The sequence below is a fragment of the Acomys russatus genome, chromosome X, assembly GCF_903995435.1.
Source record: "Acomys russatus chromosome X, mAcoRus1.1, whole genome shotgun sequence".
Taxonomy (NCBI): domain Eukaryota; kingdom Metazoa; phylum Chordata; class Mammalia; order Rodentia; family Muridae; genus Acomys; species Acomys russatus.
This window is the reverse complement of record NC_067169.1, coordinates 121,268,731-121,281,997: the sequence shown is the minus strand read 5'-3', so window position 1 is coordinate 121,281,997 and position 13,267 is coordinate 121,268,731. Positions and strand designations below refer to the sequence as shown.

At 41.3% G+C, this 13,267-nt stretch overlaps 1 pseudogene; it reads left to right on the top strand.

Moving 5' to 3' along the window:
- The first annotated feature begins 11,498 nt into the window (after positions 1–11,498).
- On the top strand, positions 11,499–12,298 carry LOC127185510 (spindlin-1-like; annotated as a pseudogene).
- The last annotated feature ends 969 nt before the right edge of the window (positions 12,299–13,267 follow it).

Sequence of the window (13,267 nt, the reverse complement as noted above, 5' to 3'; positions counted from 1 at the left end):
TAACATCATTAATGTGAGTGGCAGGGTGTACTGGCTCAACACACTGAACCACTGCTCCCTTCAAGAGACCTACTGTCACCCAGGAAAAGGGAGTACCTATATGTGTGCCATCTGTAAAAACAAATGCTCTCTGAAAAAATAGCACCACATTTTCTCTCATATGCAGGATATAGGTGTGTGTGTGTGTGTGTGTGTGAGAGAGAGAGAGAGAGAGAGAGAGAGAGAGAGAGAGAGAGAGAGAGAGAGAACTGAAAGCAGGAAGTTGAATGAGGCAAAGGACCAGCGAAGCTGATGGGAGGAGGGTGAGAATAGTGGAAACAGTGAAGGTAAGCTACAATAACATATGTGCATGAAAATGTCACAATTAAACCCATTATTTTGCACACTAACTTAAAAATTAATAAGAGAGAAAAATATACTTCCCTGGGGATATAAAATTGGTTGATCACTAATATCCTTAGAGCCACAAAAATGAGTGCAATTTATAAACCCCACACACCTTTAAGATGATGCCAATTACATTTTTAAAGATATAATTACATATAATACATATAATTGGATTCTTAGCATAATTAAGGAAAGTTACCAGTACTAAATTAGAGAATATATATAAGTGAGAAAAGACTTCATTTCTTAGCTATAGGACCTGTAAAGCAGGTATGGAATCCTTATAGAAAAGCATTTTGCCAGGCATTATGAAGGCCACAGAGCTCTGGAACCCATTTTTGTACACTGATTTCTGAATAAATGATTTTTAAGGCAATTTGGGAGAGAGATAAGCAAACAGAATAATATTTAAAGCTGGAAAGCTTTACTGGGACACCCTAGAAACAAAGGGGAAAGAAACATCATTTTTATATGAGTTATTAAAGTCTATTTTTAATGACCATGAAAATGTGCTTCCCTTAGTTTACATATATAAAGATATATGATGAAGAATTGATAGATAGAGAGACAGAGAGGCAGAGAGATAGATCTTCATAAAGACTATAAAGGGAAAGGAATTGAGCACTCAGAGAAATAAGTTTTACAATTTAGATCTTTTTTTTAAATCAATTTATACTTGTTACATCTCAATGGTTATCCCATCCCTTGTATCCTCCCATTCTTCCCTCCCCTCCCCCATTTTCCCATTATTCCCTTCCCCCATGACTGTTCCTGAGGGGGATTACCTCCCCCTGTATATGCTCATAGGGTATCAAGTCTCTTCTTGGCTACTTGCTGTCCTTCCTCTGAGTGCCACCAGGTCTCTCCCTCCAGGGGACATGGTCAAATGTGAGGCACCAGAGTACGTGAGAAAGTCGTATCACACTCTCCACTCAACTGTGGAGAATATTCTGACCATTGGCTAGATCTGGGTAGGGGTTTAACGTTTACCGCCTGTATTGTCCTTGGCTGGTGCCTTAGTTTGAGCGGGACCCCTGGGCCCAAATCTGCCTATCATAATGTTCTACTTGTAGGTTTCTAGGACCCTCTGGATCCTTCTACTTTGCCATTCTCCCATGCTTCTCTCATTTAGAGTCCCAGTAAGGATGTCCTCCTCTCTGTCCCAGTTTCCTGGTAAGTGAAGGCTTTCGTGGGACATGCCCCTTGGGCTAGTATGCAGATATAAGTGAGTATATACCATTTCAGTCTTGCTGCTTCTGGGTTAACTCACTCATTATGATCATTTCTAGCTCAATCCATTTATCCACAAATTTCGGGAATTCCTTGTTTTTAATAGCTGAGTAGTATTCCATAGTGTATATGTACCACAGTTTCTTTATCCATTCTTTTACTGAGGGACACTTAGGCTGTTTCCATATTCTGGCTATTATGAATAAGGCTGCTATGAACATGGTTGAGCAAATTTTCTTGTTGTGTGCTGGAGCATCTTCTGGGTATATTCCAAGGAGTGGAATAGCTGGGTCTTGAGGAAGCCCTATTCCCATTTTTCTGAGATAGCACCAGATAGATTTCCAAAGTGGCTGTACTAGTTTGCACTCCCACCAGCAATGAAGGAGTGTTCCTCTCTCCCCACATCCTCACCAGCATGTGGTGTTGCTTGAATTTTTGATCTTAGCCATTCTGATGGGTGTAAGATGGAATCTCAGAGTTGTTTTGATTTGCATTTCCTTGATGACTAAGGAGGTTGAGCATTTCTTTAAGTGTTTCTCAGCCATTTGATATTCCTCTGTTGAGAATTCTCTGTTTAGTTCCAAGCCCCATTTCTCAACTAGGTTATTTGGTTTGGTGGTGTTTAATTTCTTGAGTTCTTAATATATTTTGGATATTAGACCTTTGTCAGATGTAGGGTTGGTGAAAACAACTCTGAAATTCCACCTTATACCAGTCAGAATGGCTAAGAGATCTAGCCACTGGTCAGAACATTCTCCACAGTTGAGTGGAGAGTGGGATATGACTTTCTCACATACTCTGGTGCCTCACATTTGACCATGTCCCCTGGAGGAGGAGTCCTGGTGGCACTCAGAGGAAGGATAGCAGGTTGCCAAGAAGAGACTTGATACCCTATGAGCATATACAGGGGGAGGTAATCTCCCTAAGGTACAGTCATAGGGGAGGGGAATAATGGGAAAATGGGGGGGGAGGGAAGAATGGGAGGATACAAGAGATGGGATAAAACATTGAGATGTAACAAGAATAAATTAATAAAAAAATTTTAAAAATTAAAAAAAAAATCATTACAACAGGAAAAAAAATGCTCATCCTCATTAGCCATCAGAGAAATGCAGATCAAAACGACACTGAGATTCCATCCTACACCCATCAGAATGGCTAAGATGAAAAACTCAAGTGACACCACATGCTGGCGAGGATGTGGAGAAAAGGAACACTCCTTCATTGCTGTTGGGAATGCAGACTAGCGCAGCCACTTTAGAAATCTGTCTGGCGCTATCTCAGAAAACTGGGAATAGAGTGACCCAACCTGCGGGGTTCGACTAAAACTAGGAGGGAGGTCACCTGTTGAGAATGCAAGACACAAAGAAGGAAAGCAAGTCTCATTGATCAAACTCTCAAACTTTATTAGTTAGGCAGCAGCTTTTATAAGTCAGAAGGCAGGGAAGCACATTGCTATAGCAACACAGCTGCAGGCTTTTCTCAAAACACAGGGAATTCCAGGCAGGGTCATAATATCCTGCCACACAGGGCATCTTGCTTTGTCTTCATCTAGCTTTAGTCTAACTGCTGACTCACAACAGGGTCGCTTCATCCCTATCTGTCTTTAGCTGCTGACTCACAACAGGGTCACTCCATCCCTATCTGTCTTTAGTCTAACTGCTGACTCACAACAGGGTCAGCTAGTTTCTGGTGAAAGGTAAGCTCTGGGAAAGAAAGAGAGTTAAAGGTGCAGCCTTGGACAAGATGGCTGAACACTGGCCATATGGCCTTTTGTCCCCAACAATAGGGCTTCCTCAAAACCCAGCTATTCCACTCCAGAAAATGCTCCAGCATACAACAGGGACATATGCTCAACCATGTTCATAATGACCCTATTCATAATAGCCAGAACATGGAAACAGCCTAAGTGTCCTTCAGTAGAAGAATGGATAAAGAAACTGTGGTACATTTACACTATGGAATACTATTCAGCTATTAAAAACAAGGAAATCTTGAAATTTGCAGGCAAATGGATGGAACTACAAATGATCATACTGAGTGAGTTAACCCAGAAGCAGAAAGACTCACATGGTATATACTCACTTATATCTGGACACTAACCCAAGGGGCATGTCTCATGAATGTCTTCACTTACCAGGAAAGTGGGACAGAGGGAGGACATCCTGAGGTGAGAGAAATATAGGAGAATGGGGAAATAGAAGGATCCAGAGGATCCTAGAAACCTACAAGAAGAACAGTATCATGGACGGATCTGGGCCCAGGGGTTCTGCTCGATCTATGGCACCAACCAAGGACAATACGTGCAGTCATCATCAAACCCCTACCCAGATCTAGCCAAGGGACAGGACATTCTCCAAAGTTGAGTGGAGACTGGGGACTGACTTTCACATGAACTCTGGTGCCCCATATTTGGCCATGTCCTCTTGATGGGGAGGCCCGATGGCACTCAGAGGAAGGATAGTAGCCTACCAAGAAGAGACTTGATACCCTAGCATCATATTCAAGGGGAGGAGGTCCCCCTCAGTCACAGTCATAGGGAAGGGAAATGGGGTGAAAGCGGGAGAGAGGGAGGAATGGGAGGATGCATGGGATGGGATAGAAAATGAGATGTAATATGAATTATTTTATTTTCAAAAAAAAGATTCATTATAAAAAATTCTGTGTTGTGATTTGACATTGTGTATGGAGTGAGATATAACTATGATATTTTTTAAAAATGCACAGTGACATGGACTGGGAGAGCTAGAATTTTAAATATAGCAATATCTAGAATGCAATACTTGTAAATGGACCATAAGCTTAAGTTGGAAAATGTAAATACTCTTGGGAAAAAACAAGGGAAATTTATTTGACAATGAAAAGCAAAGCACAGTGAGAGATCACCTTTGCACAATAAGAATGGCTCTTATAACAATGAAAGATAGCAAGTGTTGGCAAGGATGTGGCTCGCAATTGAGGATTCTATTCGTTCTTGCAGAGACCAGGCTCAAGTTCCAGCACCCATATGGCAGTTCACATCCATGAGATTCAATGCCCTTTTCTGACGTCCACAGACTACAGACACACCTGTGTTACACATGTATACATACAGGCAAAACATTCCTATACCTAAAATAACATTAATACATCTTAAAAACATTAAAAATTTAAATAAGATCATGATCCAGCAATATCACTCCTAAATAGGAAATAAGAGCAATACATTAAAGAAATACCTGTATCTCAATGTTCATTGTAACGTTTTAAATAATAACCACAATATAGAAACCTTTCCTGGCTCCTGAGTGCATGAAGAAAAGTGGTTCATGGATGTTGGTTAGAATATTATACAATGATAAAAAGGAAGGAAAATATGTCATTTACAGCAATGTGGTTGAACTTGTAGAGTGTATTTAAAGTGAAATAAGCCAGCTACATCAAAACAAATACTACATGATCTCATTTGTATGCAGAATCTAAAGTTGGCTAGAAAATTTAGATAAAAAAGTATAAAAGAGAAAGATGACACCCAAGAGTTGGGGTGGGTGTAGGACATGGGGAGGTGTTGGTCAAAGGGTATATAAACTTTCAGTTAGGTGCATGTCCTACGAAGTCAGTGCATCACATGAGTGATAATGTATAAATATATCAAATTATAATATTGTATTCTCTGTATCTGTCTCTCTTTGTAGTGTGTGTGTGTGTGTGTGTGTGTGAAGATGGCTTAGAAAGTGCTTGCCACACAAGCATGAGGACTGAGATCAGATCATCCTTCTCCGTATAACAAGTGGACACAGTAATGTGCCTCTGTAAACCATGTGTGGGATAGAGGTGAATAAACATAGATTTCTTTAGCTTGCTGGCCAGTAAATCTAGGCAAATTATTGAGCTCCAGGTCCAGTGAGAGACTCTATTTCAAACAAACAAAATAAAGTAGAGAGCAGTAGAGGTATACAATGTCAACCTCTGGCTTCTAACACACCTCCCTACATGTACATGAACTCATGCCCATTTACATATATATATATATACATATATATATATGAGAAAATGAAGTAGAGAGTGACAGGGAGGTGTATTGTATCCACCTATGGCCTCCATAAACACATGTAAGTGCACACACATAAAGCCATATAAAGAAAAAGAACCAGTTTGAATGGATATAGCAAGATGGAAAATGAAAAGTAAGATGTCTTTTATATTTATGTGCTTATTATAACGAAATAAGATAAAGTGAGGTACATATTGTGAAGATATATATATTCATATATACATGAGTAACATGTTGAAAATGAAAATCTAGGAGAATCAGAAGACAACAGAAGGCAGGTGGTGGATGGTGGAGCAGAACCCAGATGAAGGTCCTTGGAAGTCCTTAGATTGGATGATGGGGATCATAGCTGTTTATTATACACCTAAAACTAATAACATGATAGTCACCTCTGACTTGTCTACTTCAGAGGGGTCACCTGATGTTCCTATGGGACAAAATACATAAAGGTTCTAAACAGCCATGAAGACTTAGGTTTAACACAATAAATGCAATCTGTGGGCTTGAAATGAAGAAGAAAGCTAAGATTTTTCAATACTGATCTTTCGCCTTTGACCCAAATACAAACAGAACATTGTTTTTTTCAATCTATCAAGCTTCCAGTAATACAACACTTCATGACTAATAGCAAACTAGATCAACTTTCTACAGTTAGACATTGTGGACACTGTTCCAAGGGGTAATCACATTTCTGCCTAGAAGGGGAAACTTGATGGATAGCAGCTATGACAGATGTGCTGAAGACACTATCCTGTAGCTACCTGGGTAATGGTTTGACATTTAATTAGAGGAACAGAAAGCATCTTTCTCCTTTCCTTTCACTAATCAGAACATACTGGAGAAGGAAATTAGATGTACAAAACATACAGTTTAATTTATTTGAGTAATGCTTCATTTACTCATGTTGCTGGAAATAAAGTCTGACACAGATGTGAACCTTGCATGTAACTTTAAGCCAACGAATACCTTAAAACTACTTTAATCAATTTTATAAAATCTTACAATATGGTTTCCAAATGTCTCTGCTGTTCAAACACAATAATATTCAAAGTCCCACCTTTCTGTAACAACCTAGATTCAGCATTCAGAAATAGAGTTATTTGATCAGGCAGGAACACAGACTGCTATTGGACCTGTTTGCCCCATGTTCTCAACGGTTGCAAACCCCTTACTGAGCGTTTGTGTCATCTTTGCTTAGATTTTCTGTAATTTTCTTCCGATCTGTCTACTAGCCACCACAGCACTCAGAGAGCAGGGATCCAACCTCATTTGTTAGGTTACCAATGACATCGCATCTGCAGGTTGCCTCAGAGGTGAAAGGCGGAGACTACAGAAGAGATCCACATACTGATTGATTCCATTGTCAGATTCACTTCAGCAGTAGGAAGAGCTGTGTACACATGTGTGAAGTACAGGACAGTGTGCAGGAAGAGCAGTGCAGACTATGTTCCATGAGCATTTTAAGGAGGGATAAAGTACTTAAAACCGTGGGCTCTGAGGAGGCCTCTTAGAAGTAACATCTAACATAGGTCTTGAAAATAGGAGTGGTCTTGTCAGAATGGTCAAGATTGTCAAAACAAGTAATGGCAGATGCTGGCAAAGTTGTGGGCACAGGGTAACAGTTATTCACAACTGGTAGGAATAAAAACTTGTACAGTCTCCATGGGGGGAAAAAAGAAAAAAAAAAGAAAAATAGGAGTGTTAAAAACATGGAAATGATGACAAGGCAATTCATTGCAATCAAAAGCAGAAACACAAGCAAAATCTCAAACACATATTAATAGCTGTCCAGTAAATGATGGTTTCAAAACCTGAGTAAAGTTATTTAGAATAAACCCAAGAACATATTGAGAGGAATGCAAATAATTCATATTGGTTAGAGTAAAAACAAAATAAACTTGGAAAGCAAAGTTGAACTACACCATAAGATGTCCTTGAAAAGATGGGTTTGCCAAGGGTGATGGTGCACCTTTAATCCCAGCACTCAGGAAGCAGAGACAGGTGGATCTCTGTGAGGTCAAGGCCAGTCTAGACTACACAGTGAGTTCCAGGATAGCCAGGGCGACAAAGAGAAACCCTGTCTTGAAAAACCAAAAAGAAGGAGGAGGAGAAAGAAGAGAAGGATAAAGGAAGGAAAGAAGGAAAAAAGAAAGAAAAAAGAAAGAATTGAAAGAAAGAAAATCAAAGAAAAGGCAGAAGAAGAGCAATCAAAGAAAGAGCAGAGAGTAAAGAAAGAGGAAGTGACACCTTTTTTTTTTTCTGGGACCTTGAAGATTGATGTTTTGGGGCAAAATCTGACAATCAAAAATTTTGCCTCAAGTAATTGGCACTTAGTTCAACTTCTACCTTACAATATATCAGCCTGGAAAGTCCGGGCAGGAACCTGGAGGCAGGAAGTGATGCAAAGACCATTGGGAAGAGCTGATTACTGGTTTGCTTCTCAATGGTGTTTTATCACAGCAATAGAAAAGTAGCTAAGAAAAAGAAAACAGAACCAAATTCCATTGGAGGGTGAAGAATATCACAAGCCCACAAGAAAAAAATTGTTTATTCTATGGAGACAATCAGAAAGGATTCAAAGAGAGATCATAGATACATGGACAGGAAGGAGGAGTGGCATCCATGCAGGGGGTGGGTGGGGTTGCACTGGCTATCTAATGTCAAGTAACTCAGTCAAAGCAGATGATAGATGAGGTCAGGGAAGAGAAGAAAGGAGGGAGAAGTAGGAGGGAGAGAGGGAGGGGAGGAGAAAGAGAAGGACAAGAAATGAGCTGTGCAGCATACCATAAGCTAAGAAAGGTGTTGATAGTTTTCCTGTAGGCAGTGGGTAGCCAAAGAGAGTAAGTTGTTAAGAGAGACAAGTTTCATGATCCAGAAGGGAGAGTTCCTTGAGATGGAATTCAGTGCTCTTGACTCAGTTCCCCACTATGATACTCTGATGCTGTCTCAGCGTGGCTTCTGACTGGAAGCCCATTTTCTTACACATAATTGCATTCAAATGTTCAGGTCTTTTGTATCAATTTTGTTTGTTTGTTTTTGAGATAGGGTCTCTCTGTGTAGCTGTGGGTGTCTTGAACTCGCTTTGTAGACCAGGCTGGCCTCGAACTCACAGCGATCCGCTACCTCTGCCTCCTGAGTGCTGGGATTAAAGGCGTGCGCCACCACACCCGGCTCCTATATCAATTTCTTTTTTTTCAATTTCTTAATTTGCCTCTTTGACTTTACTTTGTAGACTACTGAGCTGTGGCTATCCTTCAGCTGACCATTCATTGGCTCCATTTGAAAGTGTGAAAAAAAATAGATAAAAAATCAATCTGCATCAACTGTTCTAAGACTTCCCAGATGAAACAGAAGGCAAACAGCCCCAGGAAGACAAACTGGGGAACACAGGGCTGGATCATGGGGAATTCCCTCATGAGCCAGTGAGCTCATGGCCAAAGTCACCGGGACCTACGAAGCCAGGCTCGGTGATCAGTGCCTGCGACACTCTGCTCTTAGTGACCCATGGCAGGCTGACTGACCAAACATAGAGGCATGACCACAACATCTGTGGTCCAGTGGAAGCATGTGCATCATCAAAGAGAGGAGGAGGACCCAGCGTGGGGTCAGAGAGAGCAGCAGGGGCACTGGTGCTAGAGGTGTAGAAGGGTGGGGTGATGAATGAGGGCCTGGACTGCCAGCCACAAGCCCCATCCCAGTGCATTCCTGCCACATGTGCGCGGAGACAGACAACAGACAGTGGCTTCCAACAGCCTGGGCCAGGAAGGAGGAGAAGGTACCTTCCCCCCGTGGCAGGTGGAATTCCACTGATGATTTACTGCAATTCTTCCCAAAGGCGGAATCACCCAAATAGCCCAGTAAAGCCATTCGGAAGCGACGCGATATCATAGTTTCCTTTAAGAAGTCAACTCTGTGGAGATGCTCACAGACGTGATTTGTTGTGGTTGGAAAGACAAAGACATTTTCCAAATTTTATTCTGGGAAGCAGAAGGCATTAGTGTTGAGCAGGAACTGAAAACAAATACTGTGTGCTGCTAAACATTCTCTCACATAAAAGCCTAGATTGCAACCTCTCTCTCTCTCTCTCTCTCTCTCTCTCTCTCTCTCTGTGTGTGTGTGTGTGTGTGTGTGTGTGTGTGTGTGTGTGTGGTGTGTTGGGGATATAGATGATGAAACTTGAGAGGGGACTGTGAAAACAGAAAAGAGGTTTTTCTGTGACAAAGCATGTGATGTGAAAGCACAAAGGAAGTGAATGTGGAGATGAGTGGGCCATTCAGAAAGAGCAGAGGAATGTCCATTTAGCCGAATAATAGTCATAGGTTTTCCACTAGGGTCTATGACCTAGCTAGTCACAGGTTTGGGATCATGGTACCAGACATGGGTTCCCTCTTGTGGAATAGGCCTTAAATACACTCAGAAAGCATTTGGTTACTTCCATGATGTTAATACCTCTACTAGACCCGTACTGTAACTTTTCACAGCTCCAGTAGTGTACATAGCACCTTTCAGCATTATGAAAGCTAGCCAGTGGGGATGGTGCTCTTAGAACCAATCACTGCAGTACATGGTGTCTTCAACAACAAAGTCTTACCATCAAGTTCTTGGGGGATAACCAAGAACAAGAGCCTGTACGGTTTGGGAGCAGTCTTCTCTACTCTTCCATCTTCCACCCTATTTAACCCTTCCTGTTCCATTACTGCCTTTCTCACTTCGTATTATCTTCATTCTATGCCCTTTTCTTGAAATCTCCTCACAGCTTCCTACTAGTTTCCTGACTCTTGTAGGTACTCAGTTTAAATGTACATATCTAAAGATTCAACGATAACATCCGTTTAGGAGAGAGACCATGTGAAGTTTGTCTCTCTGGATTTGGGTTACCTAAACTATGATTGCAATAGAGAAGAGATTTATACAGAACCCACAACCATTCAAAGAACAGAGAAGAGGAGACCAGAGTGCACTGCTCTAAATGGGACATGTATATCACACCTCCTTCTCTCATGGCTTAGGCATCACTTTGGAAGAGGAAGCTGAAAGACTATAAAAGTTAAACCATATTACATACCTGTAGCAAAACAGTAGTTGTCTGAGACAACAGGACTGTAGCACTATGAACTCACAATGGCTATAAATGGATGCACAAGATCAAGCCATGGATGGAAGAGAGTCTCATGAAGTCCCTCTAGCTAAAGATCTATCAGAAATTTATGGCTTCTGGGAGAGTTTGAGTGAATTTTCTTTAAAGATTCAGCTCCTGAATGGCTTCCTACACACCAGTAGATGGTCCTACACCCAGGCACATGTAGACAGCTCTAAATGAATTCACCTTTAATCCCAGCACTCAGGAGGCAGAGGCAGGTGGACCTCTATCAGTTCAAGGCCAGCCTGATCCACAGAGTGAGTCTAGGACAGCCAAGGCTACACAGAGAAGGCCTGTCTTGAAAAACCAAAGAAGAAGAGGAGAAGCAGGAGGAGGAAGAGAAAGAGAAGGGGGAGAGGAGGATGGAGGAAGGAAGGAAGGAAGGAAGGAAGGAAGGAAGGAAGGAAAAAGGAAAGAAGAAGGGAAGGGAGGGTGGCAGCTATGGCAAGGAGTGGGGGTGTGGAGGAGGAGGAGGCATTCTCTGGCTCTGGCTGGGCCTGCAGGGAGCAAGAAGGAGCCAAGGTAGCCAGCAGGCAGCTTTGGTGGCCAACACAGTGCATGGGATTCCACAGGTTTTTGATTAACTTGTAAAAGAGACACCTGGGTATTGGATCAACGGGAACACTGACCTGTGGGAAACTTCCTGCCTGAGAATACTAGATTTTCACCCTAATCCAGCAGCTCTTCTGCTCACATAAATACAGATGAATGAAGACCACATTCGGGAAGACACCTAGCCAGCGGTCCAGAGATGATGCAGGCCATGCTGGAGTATCTGCAAACATGATCAAGAAGAGAGCATCTAACAACAACAAAAACAAACAAACATTGGACCAGTGTGAGGTCAAGCAAACCTGTGTCCCAGCCCCAGTGGAACATCATTGGCTGCAGTATCCAACATGGGTGGAGAGAGGACAACAGCCCTGTCACCTAGTGGAAGGGGACTGTCCTGGACCAGGTGCCTGTGACTTCATTCCTGTATCTTATAAAGTCTGATGGATTGAGTGTGTTTATGGACTAGAAATTAATGAAGATGAAAGATTTCTGCACTTGAAGTCCTCCCTGATAGAGTTGTAACATCTCGGATCAGAGATACACACTTAGTAGGCAAAATGATTTGGCAAAGCAGTGGAGCACATGTTTGAAACAGAGGATGGCTCTAAAGATGAGTGGAGGGGATGGGCTTGGAATGGGCACCTGTCATGAACACATGGTTTTACATCACCTATGAGAAAGACCCTGTCTTGTACATGTACCAGCTCCTAGATGATTACAAAGAAAGCAATCTTCCCATCCTGCCCAATTCCAATGATTTGCCTCCAGCAGAAAGAGAGCCAGGAGAAGTTGTGGACAGCCTGGTAGGCAAGCAAGAGGAATATGCCATAGAAGATAGCTAGAAAAGGACTGGAATGGTCATCCATCAAGTAGAGACCAAACTCTCTATCTATTTCATCAAGTTTGATGATAATTTCTATATTTACATCTATGATTTGGTGAAAACTTGCTAGATGTCATCATAAACTTTTCCAAATTGTGGAAATATTAAAGTGTAATTTGTAGACATAGAGATTTGATTGCTTTGCAGTTTAATTAAAGCTTAGATATCCCTGTTGGTGTGGTTCTGAACAGTGCAGCACAGTGTAGACTGATTCGAACACAAGGCAGCTGTGAAGGAATTCCTTCCTCTTCAAAGCTTCTGTGTGAGGGGATCCTCCCTTTTACAAGAAGGCTGTGTGTTGGGAGTTACAAACAAGGTGGTAAAAGTTAAGCTAGTCTCATCGTCATTTAAATCTGGGTAGGTTGTTATTATTTTCCCCTTCATCTGATACTGTCTTACTCTGTTGCCACAATGCAAGCATAGTTTGTTAGTTTTATTACTCATTTTTGAGACATTATGTATCTATATAGCTACCTGTCTAGATCTGTATCTGTGTGCCAATATATATACTATACACACAGAGAGGCACTCACTACTCCTTTCCTTGACCCAAGTCACTCATATTTATAATGGGCCTGCCCTTTGTTTAAAAGTAACATTGGGCACAGGAAGGACATTATGTTGTTTCAGAAGTCAGAATTTCATAATACCATTTCAATCTGGAGGCTTTTAGTTATGAGTCCAGGTATAAATTAGCCAATAATAATCAACAAACCACAGTAGAATTTAGTAAACTGTTGAGAAATCTTGGTAAAAGGCTGCTTTCTATTCTACACTTTGTTTTATGTGGGGTTTTTTTATTGTGGTTTGTTTGACTTTTGTTGTTGTTTATTCTTTAATCAAAAGAACTTTTAAAATAAAGCCCAGGCCTTGGAGTAATATAGATGTGCTTTTGGTTGGTACACTGCTCCATTTGTGCACACTAGTCATCAGGATTTTAGTACATGGCTTTAAAAGGCAACATTACATCAGTGGTTCATATAGATGATAAATTCCTGCAAGAACAGTGCATGTGTATTAGAAATGTAAGTTTTAAGCA